This window comes from Gnatocerus cornutus, unplaced genomic scaffold, assembly GCF_029298725.1.
Source record: "Gnatocerus cornutus isolate USDA-ARS CGAHR unplaced genomic scaffold, icGnaCorn1.1 ctg00000074.1, whole genome shotgun sequence".
In the NCBI taxonomy this organism is placed as follows: domain Eukaryota; kingdom Metazoa; phylum Arthropoda; class Insecta; order Coleoptera; family Tenebrionidae; genus Gnatocerus; species Gnatocerus cornutus.
The window spans coordinates 71,366-85,638 of NW_028275418.1; positions in this window are offsets into that span (position 1 = coordinate 71,366).

The following is a 14,273-nucleotide window of genomic DNA, read 5'->3' on the forward strand; positions in this document are numbered from 1 at the left end:
TGAATTGCAAGAAAACAGCAGAATTCTGCACGAAATCATCAAAATTCTTACAGAAAACCGCATATTTCGATGCAAAACGATGGTTTCTCGCCGATTTTCGTTGTTTTCTGGCATGAATTCGCAAAGAAGAGCACGAAATCTACAAAATCATCACTTTTTACCAAGATTTAACGGCTGAATTGCAAGAAAACAGCAGAATTCTGCACGAAATCATCAAAATTCTTAGAGAAAACCGCATATTTCGATGCAAAACAACGATTTCTCGCCGATTTTCGTGGTTTTCTGGCTTGAATTCGCAAAGAAGAGCACGAAATCTACAAAATCATGACTTTTTACCAAGATTTAACGGCTGAATTGCAAGAAAACAGCAGAATTCTGCACGAAATCATCAAAATTCTTAGAGAAAACCGCATATTTCGATGCAAAACGACGATTTCGATTTCTCGCCGATTTTCGTTGTTTTCTGGCTTGAATTCGCAAAGAAGAGCACAAAATCTACAAAATCATGACTTTTTACCAAGATTCAACAGCTGAATTGCAAGAAAACAGCAGATATCTGCACGAAATCATCAAAATTCTTACAGAAAACCGCATTTTTCGATGCAAAACGACGATTTCTCGATGCAAAACGACGATTTCTCGCCGATTTTCGTTGTTTTCTGGCTTGAATTCGCAAAGAAGAGCACGAAATCTACAAAATCATGACTTTTTACCAAGATTCAACGCCTGAATTGCAAGAAAACAGCAGAATTCTGCACGAAATCATCAAAATTCTTACAGAAAACAGCATATTTCGATGCAAAACAACGATTTCTCGCCGATTTTCGTTGTTTTCTGGCTTGAATTCGCAAAGAAGAGCTCGAAATCTACAAAATCATCACTTTTTACCAAGATTCAACGGCTGAATTGCAAGAAAACAGCAGAATTCTGCACGAAATCATCAAAATTCTTACAGAAAACCGCATATTTCGATGCAAAACGACAATTTCTCGCCGATTTTCGTTGTTTTCTGGCATGAATTCGCAAAGATGAGCACGAAATCTACAAAATCATGACTTTTTACCAAGATTTAACGGCTGAATTGCAAGAAAACCGCAGAATTCTGCACGAAATTATCAAAATTCTTACAGAAAACCGCATATTTCGATGCAAAACAACGATTTCTCGCCGATTTTCGTTGTTTTCTGGCTTGAATTCGCAAAGAAGAGCCCGAAATCTACAAAATCATCACTTTTTACCAAGATTCTACGGCAGAATTGCAAGAAAACAGCAGAATTCTGCACGAAATTATCAAAATTCTTACAGAAAACCGCATATTTCGATGCAAAACAACGATTTCTCGCCGATTTTCGTTGTTTTCTGGCTTGAATTCGCAAAGAAGAGCACGAAATCTACAAAATCATCACTTTTTACAAAGATTCTACGGCTGAATTGCAAGAAAACAGCAGAATTCTGCACGAAATCATCAAAATTCTTACAGAAAACCGCATATTTCGATGCAAAACGACGATTTCTCGCCGATTTTCGTTGTTTTCTGGCTTGAATTCGCAAAGAAGAGCACGAAATCTACAAAATCATGACTTTTTACCAAGATTCAACGGCTGAATTGCAAGAAAACAGCAGAATTCTGCACGAAATCGTCAAAATTCTTAGAGAAAACCGCATATTTCGATGCAAAACGACGATTTCTCGCCGATTTTCGTTGTTTTCTGGCTTGAATTCGCAAAGAAGAGCACGAAATCTACAAAATCATCACTTTTTACCAAGATTCAACGGCTGAATTGCAAGAAAACAGCAGAATTCTGCACGAAATCATCAAAATTCGTAGAGAAAACCGCATATTTCGATGCAAAACGACGATTTCTCGCCGATTTTCGTGGTTTTCTGGCTTGAATTCGCAAAGAAGAGCACGAAATCTACAAAATCATGACTTTTTACCAAGATTCAACGGCTGAATTGCAAGAAAACAGCAGAATTCTGCACGAAATCATCAAATTTCTTAGAGAAAACTGCATATTTCGATGCAAAACAACGATTTCTCGCCGATTTTCGTTGTTTTCTATCTTGAATTCGCCAAGAAGAGCACGAAATCTACAAAATCATGACTTTTTACCAAGATTCAACGGCTGAATTGCAAGAAAACAGCAGAATTCTGCACGAAATCATCACAATTCTTACAGAAAACCGCATATTTCGATGCAAAACGACGATTTCTCGCCGATTTTCGTTGTTTTCTGGCTTGAATTCGCAAAGAAGAGCACTAAATCTACAAAATCATGACTTTTTACCAAGATTCAACGGCTGAATTGCAAGAAAACCGCAGAATTCTGCACGAAATCATCAAAATTCTTACAGAAAACCGCATTTTTCGATGCAAATCGACAATTTCTCGCCGATTTTCGTTGTTTTCTGGCTTGACTTCGCAAAGAAGAGCACGAAATCTACAAAATCATGACTTTTTACCAAGATTCAACAGCTGAATTGCAAGAAAACAGCAGAATTCTGCACGAAATCATCAAAATTCTTACAGAAAACCGCATATTTCGATGCAAAACAACGATTTCTCGCCGATTTTCGTTGTTTTGTGGCTTGAATTCGCAAAGAAGAGCACGAAATCTACAAAATCATCACTTTTTACCAAGATTCTACGGCTGAATTGCAAGAAAACAGCAGAATTCTGCACGAAATCATCAAAATTCTTTTAGAAAACCGCATATTTCGATGCAAAACGACGGATTCTCGCCGATTTTCGTTGTTTTCTGGCTTGAATTCGCAAAGAAGAGCACGAAATCTACAAAATCATGACTTTTTACCAAGATTCAACGGCTGAATTGCAAGAAAACCGCAGAATTCTGCACGAAATCATCAAAATTCTTACAGAAAACCGCATTTTTCGATGCAAATCGACAATTTCTCGCCGATTTTCGTTGTTTTCGGGCTTGACTTCGCAACGAAGAGCACGAAATCTACAAAATCATGACTTTTTACCAAGATTCAACGGCTGAATTGCAAGAAAACAGCAGAATTCTGCACGAAATCATCAAAATTCTTACAGAAAACCGCATATTTCGATGCAAAACAACGATTTCTCGCCGATTTTCGTTGTTTTCTGGCTTGAATTCGCAAAGAAGAGCACGAAATCTACAAAATCATCACTTTTTACCAAGATTCTACGGCTGAATTGCAAGAAAACAGCAGAATTCTGCACGAAATCATCAAAATTCTCACAGAAAACCGCATATTTCGATGCAAAACGACGATTTCTCGCCGATTTTCGTTGTTTTCTGGCTTGAATTCGCAAAGAAGAGCACGAAATCTATAAAATCATGACTTTTTACCTAGATTCAACGGCTGAATTGCAAGAAAACAGCTGAATTCTGCACGAAATCATCAAAATTCTTACAGAAAACCGCATATTTCGATGCTAAACGACGATTTCTCGCCGATTTTCGTTGTTTTCTGGCTTGAATTCGCAACGAAGAGCACGAAATCTACAAAATCGTGACTTTTTACCAAGATTCAACGGCTGAATTGCAAGAAAACAGCAGAATTCTGCACGAAATCATCAAAATTCTCACAGAAAACCGCATTTTTCGATGCAAAACGACGATTTCTCGCCGATTTTCGTTGTTTTCTGGCTTGAATTCGCAAAGAAGAGCACTAAATCTACAAAATCATGACTTTTTACCAAGATTCAACGGCTGAATTGCAAGAAAACAGCAGAATTCTGCACGAAATCATCAAAATTCTTACAGAAAACCGCATATTTCGATGCAAAACAACGATTTCTCGCCGATTTTCGTTGTTTTCTGGCTTGAATTCGCAAAGAAGAGCACGAAATTTACAAAATCATCACTTTTTACCAAGATTCTACGGCTGAATTGCAAGAAAACAGCAGAATTCTGCACGAAATCATCAAAATTCTTACAGAAAACCGCATATTTCGATGCAAAACGACGATTTCTCGCCGATTTTCGTTGTTTTCTGGCTTGAATTCGCAAAGAAAAGCACGAAATCTACAAAATCATGACTTTTTACCAAGATTCAACGGCTGAATTGCAAGAAAACAGCAGAATTCTGCACGAAATCATCAAAATTCTTACAGAAAACCGCATATTTCGATGCAAAACGACGATTTCTCGCCGATTTTCGTTGTTTTCTGGCATGAATTCGCAAAGAAGAGCACGAAATCTACAAAATCATGACTTTTTACCAAGATTCAACGGCTGAATTGCAAGAAAACAGCAGAATTCTGCACGAAATCATCAAAATTCTTACAGAAAACCGCATATTTCGATGCAAAACGACGATTTCTCGCCGATTTTCGTTGTTTTCTGGCATGAATTTGCAAAGAAGAGCACGAAATCTACAAAATCATGACTTTTTACCAAGATTCAACGGCTGAATTGCAAGAAAACAGCAGAATTCTGCACGAAATCATCAAAATTCTTAGTGAAAACCGCATATTTCGATGCAAAACGACGATTTCTCGCTGATTTTCGTTGTTTTCTATCTTGAATTCGCAAAGAAGAGCACGAAATCTACAAAATCATGACTTTTTACCAAGATTCAACTGCTGAATTGCAAGAAAACAGCAGAATTCTGCACGAAATCGTCAAAATTCTTAGAGAAAACCGCATTTTTCGATGCAAAACGACGATTTCTCGCCGAGTTTCGTTGTTTTCTATCTTGAATTCGCCAAGAAGAGCACGAAGTCTACAAAATCATGACTTTTTACCTAGATTCAACGGCTGAATTGCAAGAAAACAGCAGAATTCTGCACGAAATCATCAAAATTCTTTCAGAAAACCGCATATTTCGATGCAAAACAACGATTTCTCGCCGATTTTCGTTGTTTTCTATCTTGAATTCGCCAAGAAGAGCACGAAATCTACAAAATCATGACTTTTTACCTAGATTCAACAGCTGAATTGCAAGAAAACAGCAGAATTCTGCACGAAATCATCAAAATTCTTACAGAAAGCTGCACATTTCGATGCAAAACGACGATTTCTCGCCGATTTTCGTTATTTTCTGGCTTGAATTCGCAAAGAAGAGCACGAAATCTACAAAATCATGACTTTTTACCAAGATTCAACGGCTGAATTGCAAGAAAACAGCAGAATTCTGCACGAAATCATCAAAATTCTTACAGAAAACCGCATATTTCGATGCAAAACGACGATTTCTCGCCGATTTTCGTTGTTTTCTGGCTTGAATTCGCAAAGAAGAGCACGAAATCTACAAAATCATGACTTTTTACCAAGATTCAACGGCTGAATTGCAAGAAAACAGCCGAATTCTGCACGAAATCATCAAAATTCTTACAGAAAACCGCATATTTCGAGGCAAAACGACGATTTCTCGCCGATTTTCGTTGTTTTCTGGCATGAATTTGCAAAGAAGAGCACGAAATCTACAAAATCATGACTTTTTACCAAGATGCAACGGCTGAATTGCAAGAAAACAGCAGAATTCTGCACGAAATCATCAAAATTCTTACAGAAAACCGCATATTTCGATGCAAAACAACGATTTCTCGCCGATTTTCGTTGTTTTCTATCTTGAATTCGCCAAGAAGAGCACGAAATCTACAAAATCATGACTTTTTACCAAGATTCAACGGCTGAATTGCAAGAAAACAGCAGAATTCTGCACGAAATCGTCAAAATTCTTAGAGAAAACCGCATATTTCGATGCAAAACTACGATTTCTCGCCGATTTTCGTTGTTTGCTATCTTGAATTCGCCAAGAAGAGCACAAAATCTACAAAATCATGACTTTTTACCTAGATTCAACGGCTGAATTGCAAGAAAACAGCAGAATTCTGCACGAAATCATCAAAATTCTTACAGAAAACCGCATATTTCGATGCAAAACAACGATTTTTCGCCGATTTTCGTTGTTTTCTATCTTGAATTCGCCAAGAAGAGCACGAAATCTACAAAATCATGACTTTTTACCTAGATTCAACAGCTGAATTGCAAGAAAACAGCAGAATTCTGCACGAAATCATCAAAATTCTTACAGAAAGCTGCATATTTCGATGCAAAACGACGATTTCTCGCCGATTTTCGTTGTTTTCTGGCTTGAATTCGCAAAGAAGAGCACGAAATCTACAAAATCATGACTTTTTACCAAGATTCAACGGCTGAATTGCAAGAAAACAGCAGAATTCTGCACGAAATCATCAAAATTCTTACAGAAAACCGCATATTTCGATGCAAAACGACGATTTCTCGCCGATTTTCGTTGTTTTCTGGCTTGAATTCGCAAAGAATAGCACGAAATCTACAAAATCATGACTTTTTACCAAGATTCAACGGCTGAATTGCAAGAAAACAGCAGAATTCTGCACGAAATCATCAAAATTCTTACAGAAAACCGCATATTTCGAGGCAAAACGACGATTTTTCCCGATTTTCGTTGTTTTCTGGCATGAATTTGCAAAGAAGAGCACGAAATCTACAAAATCATGACTTTTTACCAAGATGCAACGGCTGAATTGCAAGAAAACAGCAGAATTCTGCACGAAATCATCAAAATTCTTAGAGAAAACCGCATATTTCGATGCAAAACGACGATTTCTCGCTGATTTTCGTTGTTTTCTATCTTGAATTCGCAAAGAAGAGCACAAAATCTACAAAATCATGACTTTTTACCAAGATTCAACGGCTGAATTGCAAGAAAACAGCAGAATTCTGCACGAAATCGTCAAAATTCTTAGAGAAAACCGCATATTTCGATGCAAAACGACGATTTCTCGCCGATTTTCGTTGTTTTCTAGCTTGAATTCGCAAAGAAGAGCACGAAATCTACAAAATCATGACTTTTTACCAAGATTCAACGGCTGAATTGCAAGAAACCAGCAGAATTCTGCACGAAATCATCAAAATTCTTAGAGAAAACCGCATATTTCGATGCAAAACAACGATTTCTCGCCGATTTTCGTTGTTTTCTGGCTTGAATTCGCAAAGAAGAGCACGAAATCTACAAAATCATCACTTTTTACCAAGATTCTACGGCTGAATTGCAAGAAAACAGCAGAATTCTGCACGAAATCATCAAAATTCTTACAGAAAACCGCATATTTCGATGCAAAACGACGATTTCTCGCCGATTTTCGTTGTTTTCTGGCTTGAATTCGCAAAGAAGAGCACGAAATCTATAAAATCATGACTTTTTACCTAGATTCAACAGCTGAATTGCAAGAAAACAGCAGAATTCTGCACGAAATCATCAAAATTCTTACAGAAAACCGCATATTTCGATGCAAAACGACGATTTCTCGCCGATTTTCGTTGTTTTCTGGCTTGAATTCGCAAAGAAGAGCACGAAATCTACAAAATCGTGACTTTTTACCAAGATTCAACGGCTGAATTGCAAGAAAACAGCAGAATTCTGCACGAAATCATCAAAATTCTTACAGAAAACCGCATATTTCGATGCAAAGCGACGATTTCTCGCTGATTTTCGTTGTTTTCTGGCATGAATTTGCAAAGAAGAGCACGAAATCTACAAAATCATAAATTTTTACCAAGATTCAACGGCTGAATTGCAAGAAAACAGCAAAATTCTTCACGAAATCATCAAAATTCTTAGAGAAAACCGCATATTTCGATGCAAAATGACGATTTCTCGCTGATTTTCGTTGTTTTCTATCTTGAATTCGCAAAGAAGAGCACAAAATCTACAAAATCATCACTTTTTACCAAGATTCAACGGCTGAATTGCAAGAAAACAGCAGAATTCTGCACGAAATCATCAAAATTCTTAGAGAAAACCGCATATTTCGATGCAAAACGACGATTTCTCGCCGATTTTCGTTGTTTTCTGGCTTGAATTCGCAAAGAAGAGCACGAAATCTACAAAATCATGACTTTTTACCAAGATTCAACGGCTGAATTGCAAGAAAACAGCAGAATTCTGCACGAAATCATCAAATTTCTCACAGAAAACCGCATTTTTCGATGCAAAACGACGATTTCTCGCCGATTTTCGTTGTTTCCTGGCTTGAATTCGCAAAGAAGAGCACTAAATCTACAAAATCATGACTTTTTACCAAGATTCAACGGCTGAATTGCAAGAAAACAGCAGAATTCTGCACGAAATCATCAAAATTCTTACAGAAAACCGCATATTTCGATGCAAAACAGATTTCTCGCCGATTTTCGTTGTTTTCTGGCTTGAATTTGCAAAGAAGAGCACGAAATTTACAAAATCATCACTTTTTACCAAGATTCTACGGCTGAATTGCAAGAAAACAGCAGAATTCTGCACGAAATCATCAAAATTCTTACAGAAAACCGCATATTTCGATGCAAAACGACGATTTCTCGCCGATTTTCGTTGTTTTCTGGCTTGAATTCGCAAAGAAAAGCACGAAATCTACAAAATCATGACTTTTTACCAAGATTCAACGGCTGAATTGCAAGAAAACAGCAGAATTCTGCACGAAATCATCAAAATTCTTACAGAAAACGGCATATTTCGATGCAAAACGACGATTTCTCGCCGATTTTCGATGTTTTCTGGCATGAATTCGCAAAGAAGAGCACGAAATCTACAAAATCATGACTTTTTACCAAGATTTAACGGCTGAATTGCAAGAAAACAGCAGAATTCTGCACGAAATCATCAAAATTCTTACAGAAAACCGCATATTTCGATGCAAAACGACGATTTCTCGCCGATTTTCGTTGTTTTCTGGCATGAATTTGCAAAGAAGAGCACGAAATCTACAAAATCATGACTTTTTACCAAGATTCAACGGCTGAATTGCAAGAAAACAGCAGAATTCTGCACCAAATCATCAAAATTCTTAGAGAAAACCGCATATTTCGATGCAAAACGACGATTTCTCGCTGATTTTCGTTGTTTTCTATCTTGAATTCGCAAAGATGAGCACGAAATCTACAAAATCGTGACTTTTTACCAAGATTCAACTGCTGAATTGCAAGAAAACAGCAGAATTCTGCACGAAATCGTCAAAATTCTTAGAGAAAACCGCATATTTCGATGCAAAACGACGATTTCTTGCCGATTTTCGTTGTTTTCTATCTTGAATTCGCCAAGAAGAGCACGAAATCTACAAAATCATGACTTTTTACTTAGATTCAACGGCTGAATTGCAAGAAAACAGCAGAATTCTGCACGAAATCATCAAAATTCTTACAGAAAACCGCATATTTCGATGCAAAACAACGATTTCTCGCCGATTTTCGTTGTTTTCTATCTTGAATTCGCCAAGAAGAGCACGCAATCTACAAAATCATGACTTTTTACCTAGATTCAACAGCTGAATTGCAAGAAAACAGCAGAATTCTGCACGAAATCATCAAAATTCTTACAGAAAGCTGCATATTTCGATGCAAAACGACGATTTCTCGCCGATTTTCGTTGTTTTCTGGCTTGAATTCGCAAAGAAGTGCACGAAATCTACAAAATCATGACTTTTTACCAAGATTCAACGGCTGAATTGCAAGAAAACAGCAGAATTCTGCACGAAATCATCAAAATTCTAACAAAAAACCGCATATTTCGATGCAAAACGACGATTTCTCGCCGATTTTCGTTGTTTTCTGGCTTGAATTCGCAAAGAAGAGCACGAAATCTACAAAATCATGACTTTTTACCAAAATTCAACGGCTGAATTGCAAGAAAACAGCAGAATTCTGCACGAAATCATCAAAATTCTTACAGAAAACCGCATATTTCGAGGCAAAACGACGATTTCTCGCCGATTTTCGTTGTTTTCTGGCATGAATTTGCAAAGAAGAGCACGAAATCTACAAAATCATGACTTTTTACCAAGATGCAACGGCTGAATTGCAAGAAAACAGCAGAATTCTGCACGAAATCATCAAAATTCTTAGAGAAAACCACATATTTCGATGCAAAACGACGATTTCTCGCTGATTTTCGTTGTTTTCTATCTTGAATTCGCAAAGAAGAGCACAAAATCTACAAAATCATGACTTTTTACCAAGATTCAACGGCTGAATTGCAAGAAAACAGCAGAATTCTGCACGAAATCGTCAAAATTCTTAGAGAAAACCGCATATTTCGATGCAAAACGACGATTTCTCGCCGATTTTCGTTGTTTTCTAGCTTGAATTCGCAAAGAAGAGCACGAAATCTACAAAATCATTACTTTTTACCAAGATTCAACAGCTGAATTGCAAGAAACCAGCAGAATTCTGCACGAAATCATCAAAATTCTTAGAGAAAACCGCATATTTCGATGCAAAACGACGATTTCTCGCCGATTTTCGTTGTTTTCTGGCTTGAATTCGCAAAGAAAAGCACGAAATCTACAAAATCATGACTTTTTACCAAGATTCAACGGCTGAATTGCAAGAAAACAGCAGAATTCTGCACCAAATCATCAAATTTCTCACAGAAAACCGCATTTTTCGATGCAAAACGACGATTTCTCGCCGATTTTCGTTGTTTTCTGGCTTGAATTCGCAAAGAAGAGCACTAAATCTACAAAATCATGACTTTTTACCAAGATTCAACGGCTGAATTGCAAGAAAACAGCAGAATTCTGCACGAAATCATCAAAATTCTTACAGAAAACCGCATATTTCGATGCAAAACAGATTTCTCGCCGATTTTCGTTGTTTTCTGGCTTGAATTCGCAAAGAAGAGCACGAAATTTACAAAATCATCACTTTTTACCAAGATTCTACGGCTGAATTGCAAGAAAACAGCAGAATTCTGCACGAAATCATCAAAATTCTTACAGAAAACCGCATATTTCGATGCAAAACGACGATTTCTCGCCGATTTTCGTTGTTTTCTGGCTTGAATTCGCAAAGAAAAGCACGAAATCTACAAAATCATGACTTTTTACCAAGATTCAACGGCTGAATTGCAAGAAAACAGCAGAATTCTGCACGAAATCATCAAAATTCTTACAGAAAACCGCATATTTCGATGCAAAACGACGATTTCTCGCCGATTTTCGTTGTTTTCTGGCATGAATTCGCAAAGAAGAGCACGAAATCTACAAAATCATGACTTTTTACCAAGATTCAACGGCTGAATTGCAAGAAAACAGCAGAATTCTGCACGAAATCATCAAAATTCTTACAGAAAACCGCATATTTCGATGCAAAACGACGATTTCTCGCCGATTTTCGTTGTTTTCTGGCTTGAATTCGCAAAGAAGAGCACGAAATCTACAAAAGCATGACTTTTTACCAAGATTCAACGGCTGAATTGCAAGAAAACAGCAGAATTCTGCACGAAATCATCAAAATTCTTAGAGAAAACTGCATATTTCGATGCAAAACAACGATTTCTCGCCGATTTTCGTTGCTTTCTATCTTGAATTCGCCAAGAAGAGCACGAAATCTACAAAATCATGACTTTTTACATAGATTCAACGGCTGAATTGCAAGAAAACAGTAGAATTCTGCACGAAATCATCAAAATTCTTACAGAAAACCGCATATTTCGATGCAAAACGACGATTTCTCGCCGATTTTCGTTGTTTTCTGGCATGAATTCGCAAAGAAGAGCACGAAATCTACAAAATCATGACTTTTTACCAAGATTCAACGGCTGAATTGCAAGAAAACAGCAGAATTCTGCACGAAATCATCAAAATTCTTACAGAAAACCGCATATTTCGATGCAAAACGACGATTTCTCGCCGATTTTCGTTGTTTTCTGGCATGAATTTGCAAAGAAGAGCACGAAATCTACAAAATCATGACTTTTTACCAAGATTCAACGGCTGAATTGCAAGAAAACAGCAGAATTCTGCACGAAATCATCAAAATTCTTAGAGAAAACCGCATATTTCGATGCAAAACGACGATTTCTCGCTGATTTTCGTTGTTTTCTATCTTGAATTCGCAAAGAAGAGCACGAAATCTACAAAATCATGACTTTTTACCAAGATTCAACTGCTGAATTGCAAGAAAACAGCAGAATTCTGCACGAAATCGTCAAAATTCTTAGAGAAAACCGCATTTTTCGATGCAAAACGACGATTTCTCGCCGAGTTTCGTTGTTTTCTATCTTGAATTCGCCAAGAAGAGCACGAAGTTTACAAAATCATGACTTTTTACCTAGATTCAACGGCTGAATTGCAAGAAAACAGCAGAATTCTGCACGAAATCATCAAAATTCTTTCAGAAAACCGCATATTTCGATGCAAAACAACGATTTCTCGCCGATTTTCGTTGTTTTCTATCTTGAATTCGCCAAGAAGAGCACGAAATCTACAAAATCATGACTTTTTACCTAGATTCAACAGCTGAATTGCAAGAAAACAGCAGAATTCTGCACGAAATCATCAAAATTCTTACAGAAAGCTGCATATTTCGATGCAAAACGACGATTTCTCGCCGATTTTCGTTATTTTCTGGCTTGAATTCGCAAAGAAGAGCACGAAATCTACAAAATCATGACTTTTTACCAAGATTCAACGGCTGAATTGCAAGAAAACAGCCGAATTCTGCACGAAATCATCAAAATTCTTACAGAAAACCGCATATTTCGATGCAAAACGACGATTTCTCGCCGATTTTCGTTGTTTTCTGGCTTGAATTCGCAAAGAAGAGCACGAAATCTACAAAATCATGACTTTTTACCAAGATGCAACGGCTGAATTGCAAGAAAACAGCAGAATTCTGCACGAAATCATCAAAATTCTTACAGAAAACCGCATATTTCGATGCAAAACAACGATTTCTCGCCGATTTTCGTTGTTTTCTATCTTGAATTCGCCAAGAAGAGCACAAAATCTACAAAATCATGACTTTTTACCTAGATTCAACGGCTGAATTGCAAGAAAACAGCAGAATTCTGCACGAAATCATCAAAATTCTTACAGAAAACCGCATATTTCGATGCAAAACAACGATTTTTCGCCGATTTTCGTTGTTTTCTATCTTGAATTCGCCAAGAAGAGCACGAAATCTACAAAATCATGACTTTTTACCTAGATTCAACAGCTGAATTGCAAGAAAACAGCAGAATTCTGCACGAAATCATCAAAATTCTTACAGAAAGCTGCATATTTCGATGCAAAACGACGATTTCTCGCCGATTTTCGTTGTTTTCTGGCTTGAATTCGCAAAGAAGAGCACGAAATCTACAAAATCATGACTTTTTACCAAGATTCAACGGCTGAATTGCAAGAAAACAGCAGAATTCTGCACGAAATCATCAAAATTCTTACAGAAAACCGCATATTTCGATGCAAAACGACGATTTCTCGCCGATTTTCGTTGTTTTCTGGCTTGAATTCGCAAAGAAGAGCACGAAATCTACAAAATCATGACTTTTTACCAAGATTCAACGGCTGAATTGCAAGAAAACAGCAGAATTCTGCACGAAATCATCAAAATTCTTACAGAAAACCGCATATTTCGAGGCAAAACGACGTTTTTTCCCGATTTTCGTTGTTTTCTGGCATGAATTTGCAAAGAAGAGCACGAAATCTACAAAATCATGACTTTTTACCAAGATGCAACGGCTGAATTGCAAGAAAACAGCAGAATTCTGCACGAAATCATCAAAATTCTTAGAGAAAACCGCATATTTCGATGCAAAACGACGATTTCTCGCTGATTTTCGTTGTTTTCTATCTTGAATTCGCAAAGAAGAGCACAAAATCTACAAAATCATGACTTTTTACCAAGATTCAACAGCTGAATTGCAAGAAAACAGCAGAATTCTGCACGAAATCGTCAAAATTCTTAGAGAAAACCGCATATTTCGATGCAAAACGACGATTTCTCGCCGATTTTCGTTGTTTTCTAGCTTGAATTCGCAAAGAAGAGCACGAAATCTACAAAATCATTACTTTTTACCAAGATTCAACGGCTGAATTGCAAGAAACCAGCAGAATTCTGCACGAAATCATCAAAATTCTTAGAGAAAACCGCATATTTCGATGCAAAACAACGATTTCTCGCCGATTTTCGTTGTTTTCTGGCTTGAATTCGCAAAGAAGAGCACGAAATCTACAAAATCATCACTTTTTACCAAGATTCTACGGCTGAATTGCAAGAAAACAGCAGAATTCTGCACGAAATCATCAAAATTCTTACAGAAAACCGCATATTTCGATGCAAAACGACGATTTCTCGTCGATTTTCGTTGTTTTCTGGCTTGAATTCGCAAAGAAGAGCACGAAATCTATAAAATCATGACTTTTTACCTAGATTCAACAGCTGAATTGCAAGAAAACAGCAGAATTCTGCACGAAATCATCAAAATTCTTACAGAAAACCGCATATTTCGATGCAAAA